Source organism: Galeopterus variegatus, unplaced genomic scaffold, assembly GCF_000696425.1.
Source record: "Galeopterus variegatus unplaced genomic scaffold, G_variegatus-3.0.2 Scaffold1417, whole genome shotgun sequence".
NCBI classification, from domain to species: Eukaryota; Metazoa; Chordata; class Mammalia; order Dermoptera; family Cynocephalidae; genus Galeopterus; species Galeopterus variegatus.
In genome coordinates, this window is record NW_007727528.1 from 358330 (window position 1) to 366755 (window position 8426).

Below are 8426 nucleotides of genomic sequence, written 5' to 3' on the forward strand. Positions count from 1 at the left end.
CCGGGGGCTCCTAGCGCGGCCCGCCCCTGGCCCTGCCCCGGCACCCCGCGCAGGGCGGAGGACGAGCGGCCCTCGGCGCAGCCTGGGGACGAGCCGCGTTTGGTCGACGTTTTGTTGGCGGCCTCGCCCCTCCCCTGACGGAGCCAGCGCTGCCCGCAGGGCCGCGATCGTGGAGAAGCGAGCCACGTACGGCCGCAGGCGGGTCCCGGAGGTGGCCTCGCTCTCCGCGCGCTGAGCGAAGCCTCAATAAACGGAGCTGGTGCTGCGGGTCCGGTTCTTCTTCCCTGCGCCTGCTTGGCCGTGGGCCCCGGGCCGTCGCGGCTCTGCGCCTCGGCGGCGGTGGCGTGGGGACCGGGGACCGATACTTCCCCGCGCACCTGGGCGGGGGCGGGGCGGCGCTCCCAGTCGCGGACGGCAGGGGGCGGGCGCGGGACGCTGGACGCGGCTCCGGCTCGGTCCGCTGCTCCAGACTAAGTCCCGGGAGCGGGATGGGGGACTCCTGAGGCCCCATTGGGGCCCTAAAGCGTCACGTATCCGTCCTGCTCCACTCTGGGCCGGGAGAGGCAGGGGGAGGGGAGGGGAAGGCTGAGCTTGGAGAATTCGGAGCAAAACAACCGGATAAAGGAAACGGTCCCGAAGGGAAGGGAAGCTGGAGCTGCTGGCCCTGGCTGCGAGCTGGCCAGGCCATTTCCTGCTGCTCAGTGGGGGAGGCCACCGCCGGACTCCAGAGACTGGAGTCCCCAGCCCCCTCTGTGGGGCTGGCCGGGCTGGCCAGGCTGGCCCGGGACCCAGCCTCTGGTGCCTGGAACCCTACATTTGCTGGCAGAGTGTGGACCCACCCTGGTTCTCCCACCCACAGCTGCATAGGCTTGGGGGGTGTGCTGCCCCCTCCCTGATCTCGGACCATGGAGGAGTGGGGAAGTAGAGCACCTGAGGCCTGTCGTCATCCCCCTCCCTGGCAGGAAGAGGGACCCAGGAGGCACTGAAGCCAGCCTGGCCTCTGGTACCCTGTCAGAACAGAGGCCCGCAGGAGACACAAAAAGGTGGTTGGTGGGGGGTGTCAGCGTGAGCAAGGAATTACCACAAAAGCCGGCCCTGATCCAACTCCCCCTGTAGGTGTTAATGCATTTCTTTTGAGCAACAAGAACTATTGTCCCTGCTTTAAGGATGAGGAAACTGAGGCACAGGGAGGTTATGGGACTTGCCCCAATTCACCCAGCCAGGGATGTGAGAGCTGGAATCAAACCCAGGCCCTGAACATGGTGCCCCGAGTTCGCTGCCCAGAGGACAGGGATCTGACCTTTCTCGACTTCAGTGTGCCTTTGTGTCACCTTCAGCACCCCTAACAGACTTCCAGGCTGTGCTTTAAGTGTTCCAGGTGCAGTTTCTGAATCGTGCGCTCCATGGGGGGTCGTGTGGGCAGGCACTGGGGGAGTGGGGTGGGGGGTCCAGCCCAGGGCCAAAGTGCATAGGAGAGGAGCTTGGATTTATCCCAAGACAGTGCAGGCAGTGGAGGGTCCTCAGCAAGGGGGAGGGAGAGTGTTAAACCTGTAGCTGTGTGGATGGAGGTGCTGTGTGGTTGAGGTGAGGCTGGAGGCTGTGGCCCCTACCAGGCTACAGGAGGGTTGGTGGGCATGGGCATGAAGGGGCGAGAGGGGGTCCGGGTGTCCCTGGGTCCTGGCCCCAGTACGTGGGTGGGTCCTCATCTTGAACTTGGGAATGCTAATGGGGAGTGGAGGTGTGTTTGAGGTGCCCAAGGGAGCTCAAGAGCCACAGACAGGGACGGTGTGTGGCTCACGGTGCTGGTTCTGCGGGGCTTACTGGGCTGTGGCCAAATGTCGGGGTGGAGGGTGCAGGGAGGCTTGGGTGGAGCATAAGGTGCAGGGCAACAGAACATGGCTGGTGGGGGCAGCTGAGTTAGGGGCTGCAGAAGGTCAGTAAGAGAGTCCAGGGGTGTGGGCTGGGTGCAGTGACAGGATGACGCAGGTGCCACCCAGGTTCCCCATGCCTCCTCTTTCCAGGGGCAGCTGGCTTCTTGCACTTGGATATGCCCCAGCCCCAGGTCCCATGGGGAGATCACGCCTCTCCTAGTGGCACCTGGGCATAGCCTCCTTGGCTGCTCCACAGCCTCTGCCCACCCACAGCTCCCTTCCTGCTGTTCTGAGCCAGCAGAGGCTGGGGAGGTAGATGGGTAAAGGACAGCCCCCACCTCCCAAGACTGAGGAAACTTCAAACAGAAACCACAGCCTCCTGGGGGGCAGAAGGAGGAGCAGAGGCCTCAGAGTTCTGAGTCCAGGACCACAACCACATGGGTGGGTTAGAAGCTCCTGTTTCCTAGCCCCATGTTTCCTCCCTGCAGGGTCCTGCCACAGTCCAGCCAGGGGGCCACCCTTCAACCCACTACAGTGTCTTTCCTCATGCAGGATGGAATCAGAGTGGGCTTTGGGCTTCTGGGTCAAAGTTCACTTGCCAACCAGACTAGGTCTGGGGGAAGGTGCAGAGCCACATGGAGAGACTCAGAGCTGCCCACAGCCCCAGAGAACAGAGAGGAAGCTGTACTCCGGGATGCTCGGCTCCACTTTAATCTCAGCACAGGTCCCTGTGGCTCCTTTGTGGCTCCATGAGGACAGAAGCATGTCTTCTTCACCATGGCACACACCAGCACCTGGCACACCAGCACCTGGGCACACCAGCACCTGGCACAGGCTGGCACATGAGCTCCTCAACAAATGTTTGCTGGCTGGAACTGACCAGAACCAACCCAAAGATGGAAGGAGACCCAATGGATGGGCCCGTGTGTCCATGGACTGATGCCACTGCCCTGCGGGACCCCAGGCCACGTGGCCTGAGCCTGGCTCCTCTGTAAAATGTGTTTCTGGGTTGGGCCCACACAGTAGCGTCCCATCTCACACACTTGCCTTCTCAGGGCTTGGCTGTTTCCAGGGAGGTGGTGGCTGTGCCCAGAAGGAGGAGTTGTGCCAGGGTGGCAGATGGGGCCCACAGGGCACTGGCCAGGGTTGTGCAACTTCCCACAGCCCAGGAGCCAGCCCCCTCCATGTGCAGCACTGGGAGGAGGGGCCAGGCAGGCTTTGAAGGGAGCCTGAGTCCCACGGCCTCCCTAGACTGGGAGCCTTTTAAAGAACATCTGGAACTCAGGCGACTGGCAAACTAATGTCTGGATTTCCAAACCCAAAAGTTAATCCTCACTTTGCTGCTTGTGTGTTCCCTACCCTGCCTGGCATGCTCCTCTCTCTCCCTACCCTACCTCCCACCTCCCACCTCCAAAGAGGCGAGGGCCATGCCTCTGTGTGCTCCCATGCACCCCACCCAGCCCTGAAATTTTGCTCAGCTGGACCTGAGCTGAGCAAGGGGGGATGGAGGGAGGTGGTGGGAAAGATGGACATGTGTGAATGCCTGCTGCGCCCAAGGCCTGTGTGAGGACAGTGTTGACCTGCAAGCATGGAGCCACAGCTGGGAGACAGGCCTGAGTGAGCTCGGTCCCATGCCTGGAGCTGGGGCTGGAGGCTCTGGGCACTCTGGACAGAGAGGAGGAAACACCTGCACTCAGGCCTGGAGGAGTCCTGGCCTTGTAGGCCCTGGGCCCTTGCGTGTGTCTGAGGTCCTGCGCCTGCAGGTGTTTGAGCAGGCTGCCCGCCCCAGCTGTGGCTGACTCGGAAACAAACAAGGTCCCCCCATCCCAGGAAGCACAAACTCACTGCGGGGAGTGGTGGTGCCAGGTGCTTGGGCCCATTGTCCCTGCCAATGGCCTTCAGGTCCCTGGAGGAGGCCCAGGGACAGTCCCCATCCTGCCCCCTCCTCAGGAAAAGACCCAGCTTTGTAAACACAGAAACAGCCCCCCCCCCATTAAAACCTGGAAAAAAACAGCAGGGAGGTTGCACCTGCTGGGGGAGGTGAGGCCCCCATGTTTGGGGGGAAATGGGGAGGTCAGGTCCTTAGGGGGGATGGGGCAGACAGCGGGTGTTGTGGGGGAGGTGGGATGTCCAGGGGTTGGGCGCTGACTCCTGGGTGGCCTCCAGGCTGTCTGTGGAGGGGACACCAGCCTGGCTCAGTAGACTCCTGTGGCGGGCTCATCACCTCCTTCCCATAGCCTAGTTGTGACAGTTGTGGGTTGGGGAAGAGGCGGCCAGGGCTCCCCACCAGGTGAGCAGGCCCTGTCCTCAGGCTGCCCTCAGTGCCCCCTGCCCGGCGTGAGGCCAGGGGTCGGGGCTGCAGCCCGAGATAAGCGCCGCGCCCGACGGCCGCTTCCTGCGCTTCCTCCCAGCCCCGCCATGCGCGCCGCTTCCTGTTTTCTCGCGGGCGGGCAGGCGTGGGAGATGGGGCTGCCCTGGGAGACCGAGGTGGGTGTCAGAGCGGGCTGAGATAAGCTGAGAGCCTCGGGGCTCCCATCCTCCCCTCTCCAGGTCCTGGACTCAGGGCCCCCTCCCCCCACTCACACACTTGGCCACGACTCTCCTCTAGGCCTGGATCGGATCCTGCTCCTTGTCCCCGCACCCCAGCCTGAGGCAGGAGTGGTGGGTGTGCTGAGCCATTCCCTGCAGAGCCTTAGTTTTGGGGTGCCTGTTTGGGATTGGAGGTCAGCCGCTCTGTATCCCTCTTTCTGGGTCAGCTGCTCTAGCACATGGGTTGGAGATACTTAACCTATTGCCCAGACTTGGTCTTAATAGAGATACAAGCTTTTGTAATTTTAATGAAAACACACATCCACACAGAACCTTGCACACAAGTGTTCATAGCTGCAGTATTCACAGTAGGTGAAAAATAGAAATATCCAATTGTACATCAATTGATGAGCAGATAAATGAAATTGGTATAACCAGACAACAAGGGAATATTATTCAGTCATGAAAAGGAACGAAGTCTTGGGGGCCGGCCCGGTGGCGCACTGCTACAGTGCGCTGCTTGGGAAGTGCGGTGGTGCTCCCGCCGAGGGTTCAGATCCCACATGCAGACTGGCCGCTCACTGGCTGAGCGAGGAGCGGGGGCAACACCGAGGGTTGCGATCCCGTTGCCGGTCCCGGTCTGGTGCGGGCGTGACACTGAGGGTTGCGATCCGTTGCCGGTCACGAAAAAAGACAAAAAAAAAAGAAAAAGAACGAAGTCTTGACATGTGCTGCAACAGGCAAGAACCTTCAAAACACCATGCTGAGTGAACCAAGCCAGACACAAGAGGCCACTGTGGTATATAATTCCACTTACATGGCATGTGCAGGACAGGCACAGCCACAGAGATCTAAAGCAGCTTAGTGTTTATTAGAGGCAGGAGGAGAGAAGAAAAGGGAGAAATGGGTTTCTTTTGGGGTAATGAAAAGGCTCTAAAATTAGTGGTGCTGGCTCACAACCAGAACCACTGCACTGTAGACTTAAAATTTGTGTAGGTCTTATAGAATGTAAGTTAAGTCATTGGGTTTTCTAGAGTGTCTGTCCAGTTGAGTGGAGGGGCTGGAGGGAGGCCGCAGTCCCCACACACGCTTTCCCTCCTCGCCTGCCCCAGCAGGGTCTTGTTGGGGTCAGGTGTGTGGGAGTTGGTGTCCCCAAGGGTGTCCAGGTGATGACTGGATCTGCTGTGGAGAGGGGTGCACCACACTTGCCTTCAGCCTCCAGTTTCCCTGAGCTCTACCCTGGGCTGCCTGCTGGGGAGGGTTAAGGCCTCACTCTGGAGTGACCGGCAGGGCTGCTAGTGGGACAGGGGAACTATGGCTAGTGCCAGGCAGGGCTGCTAGAGTTTCCCGCCAGGAGCTAGGCTGCCAGGGTCTGTTCCTGGTGGGCCTGACTCAGCAGGAGCAGGGGTGGGGACTTCCCTTCTCGGACCCTCAGAGAAGGAGGCAGACAGGGCAGGGGTGGAGGTGGTGGGTGGGCGTGGGGGTGAAGCCAGTGCCCAGGGCTGGAGCCACCCAGGCCCTGGGGCTGTGGTCCTGCCTAGGAGGGGAGCTCCCCAGGCAGGGGACTGGGCAGAGGGTCCTGCAAGGAGACCCACCTGTACACTCAGCACCCATCCACCACTGCTGAGGAGCCGCTATTGGAACCAGCTGCCCTTGATGGGAGCCTTTCATGTTTTCCTTCTTATCCTGCTCCTGGGTGCTCCCAGCCCCTGGTGCCAGGACTTGCTCCAGATTAGGCCCCCCACTGGCCTCCCACCCTGGCACTTGGGGAGGGGCTTCTAGGAAGCACCCCACTCTGTTCCCTCCTCACACAATGGGGCCACACTGCCACCTCAAGTCACCCTTGAAGCTCCCCACTCCCTTGGCCTAGAGGGACAGACCCTCTGGGTGGGATGGCGATGAGGAACTCAGAGTGGGGGATGTGTCCTGGCCATGGGAATGCTGCTGTGGGCTGCACTGGGGCCATGTCTGACCATCCAGCACTGTTCTCTGTGTGTGTCTATGGCTGTTGCAGGGTTGGGTGCAGTGAGAAGTTGCTGTGACCCAAGTAGGGAGGTACTTGGGGGTTGTCCACTGAGCCATCCTCTCTCTCCTGCCCTGATGGGGGTGGTCCCACACCTGGGGCAGCCCTCTACGCACCTGGGCATCTCTCTCCACCTTTGAGTCCATCTCCTGCCATTCTTAGCTTGTTTGTCCCTTCTACGTGTCTCTCTGTCCCTTTGTCTTCTCAGGGCTCTGATACTGATGGGCTAGGGACGGAGGACCAGGCTGTGGTTCCCCCTACTCCACCGTTTGAGGCGTGGGGCTCATACCAGTCAACACAGATATGATGTCACTCAGCCTTCTAGAGGCAGGACACCTATAAAACAGCCCAATCCCTCTCCCCTGCTCCCCCCTCCCCCCACGGGCACACACATCCAGCCTCAGGCTTGTCACACATGCAGTCACCCACAGGGATAGTCACACAGGCACAGCTGTGTGCTACACTGGCAGTCACACACACACACACATGCAGAGCCACAGACACCCACGCTCAGGCCACATGGGAGACTGAGCTGAGTGATTTTTCCACATCGGGGTTGTCAAGGACCAGCTGGACTCCCGTCCCCACCCACTTGGGGTGTATGCTAGGGTAGGGGGCTGGGACAGGACAGGCCCCTCCCACAAAGGAAGGGGACACAGGAGCCCTCCTCTTGTCTTAGAAGACCTGTTAGGCGCTGGCGAGTGTGTGAGTGTGCAGGGGTCCACTTCTGGGGGTGATTGTTCCAGCCTTCTCTGAATACATGGGCTTGTCCAGTGATGGGCCCTGGGAGGACCAAAGCAGCGTGGAAAAGAGGGCGTCCAGTCCTCCTGGGAAGGGCACAGGACTGGTGTAATGAGGCTCCAGAGTTGGGGGGCTTAAGGTGTGATGCCTGGCCCCCTTGCCCTGGTCATCGACCCTATCTCTGAGCAGAGCTGGACAGGTCGCTCTGGGGAGCAGTGTCGGTGTGGCATAGTGCTGCCCTTCCTGGGGCATGCTGGGGTGAGAATGACTGACTGCCCGGTGCTGTGTCTGCACACAGGTTTCAACCTGCCGGCCTCCCTCTCCGAGGGGTGCTGTCTTGGGCAGTCCCTGGGCTTGGAGGCGGTCTTGAGGAGGGATGAAGATGATGAAATCAGGGTGTGGGGGATTGCTGGCTTGTCTGACCCCCATGAGGCTTGAGTTAAAATGGGGAGTGGGGCCGGAGGGGAATGGAGGGCTGGGAAAGTGAGGAGTATGAAACCCCAGACCTCCCCCCTCCCATTCTGTCTGGAGGAGTGCTGTGGGTTCGAGCTGGGAGTCAGCCTCCCTGGGGGAGGCGAGCGTAGAGGAGAGGCCCAAGCGCTTTATTATGGCCTCGCCCGGTGCAGGGGGACCCAGCTCCCCGCTTCTCCTTTACAGCAAATAAACATCGCTGTTCCTCGTATTAAACAAAGTCCGTGTTCCACTGACGCTTTTGATCACCGAAACCCCTTGGAAGAAAAAGCTTAAAAGTTTAATTAAAAATTAAATATGTTGTATTATGTATATAAAAAGGCAAACTGAAAAATATGATCTGGTTCTAGAAAATACACTGCAGGAGGATTAGGCGCTTCAAAAACTCAGCCCTGGCAGGGCCGGCCCAGAAGTCCTAAGCCTGGGCTTCCTGGAAAAGCCCGGGACAGTCGAGTCCCCTGAGGGCGGGTGGCCCGAAGCCGGGGAGGTGGCGGGGTGGGGCGGGGGCGGCGTGGACGCGGCGGCCTAGCCCGAGATGCACGCGCTGTAGTAGACGGCGCTGCTGGCGTCGGACAGCGCTGAGATCAGGCTGCTCTCCTCGGGGCAGGACATGGCGCGCGGGCCCAGCTTGGCCAGCGCCACGTGGTATGGGAGCCCGGCGGCGTCGGGCCGAGTCCGGCTGCAGTTGAGGTACTGGTCGAACTCGGTGAGGTCCACGTCGGCCCACAGGTCAGCGGCGGGCCCCAGCGGCTCGGCGCCCTCCAGCGGCGGGGCCTCGGGCGGCGGCGACA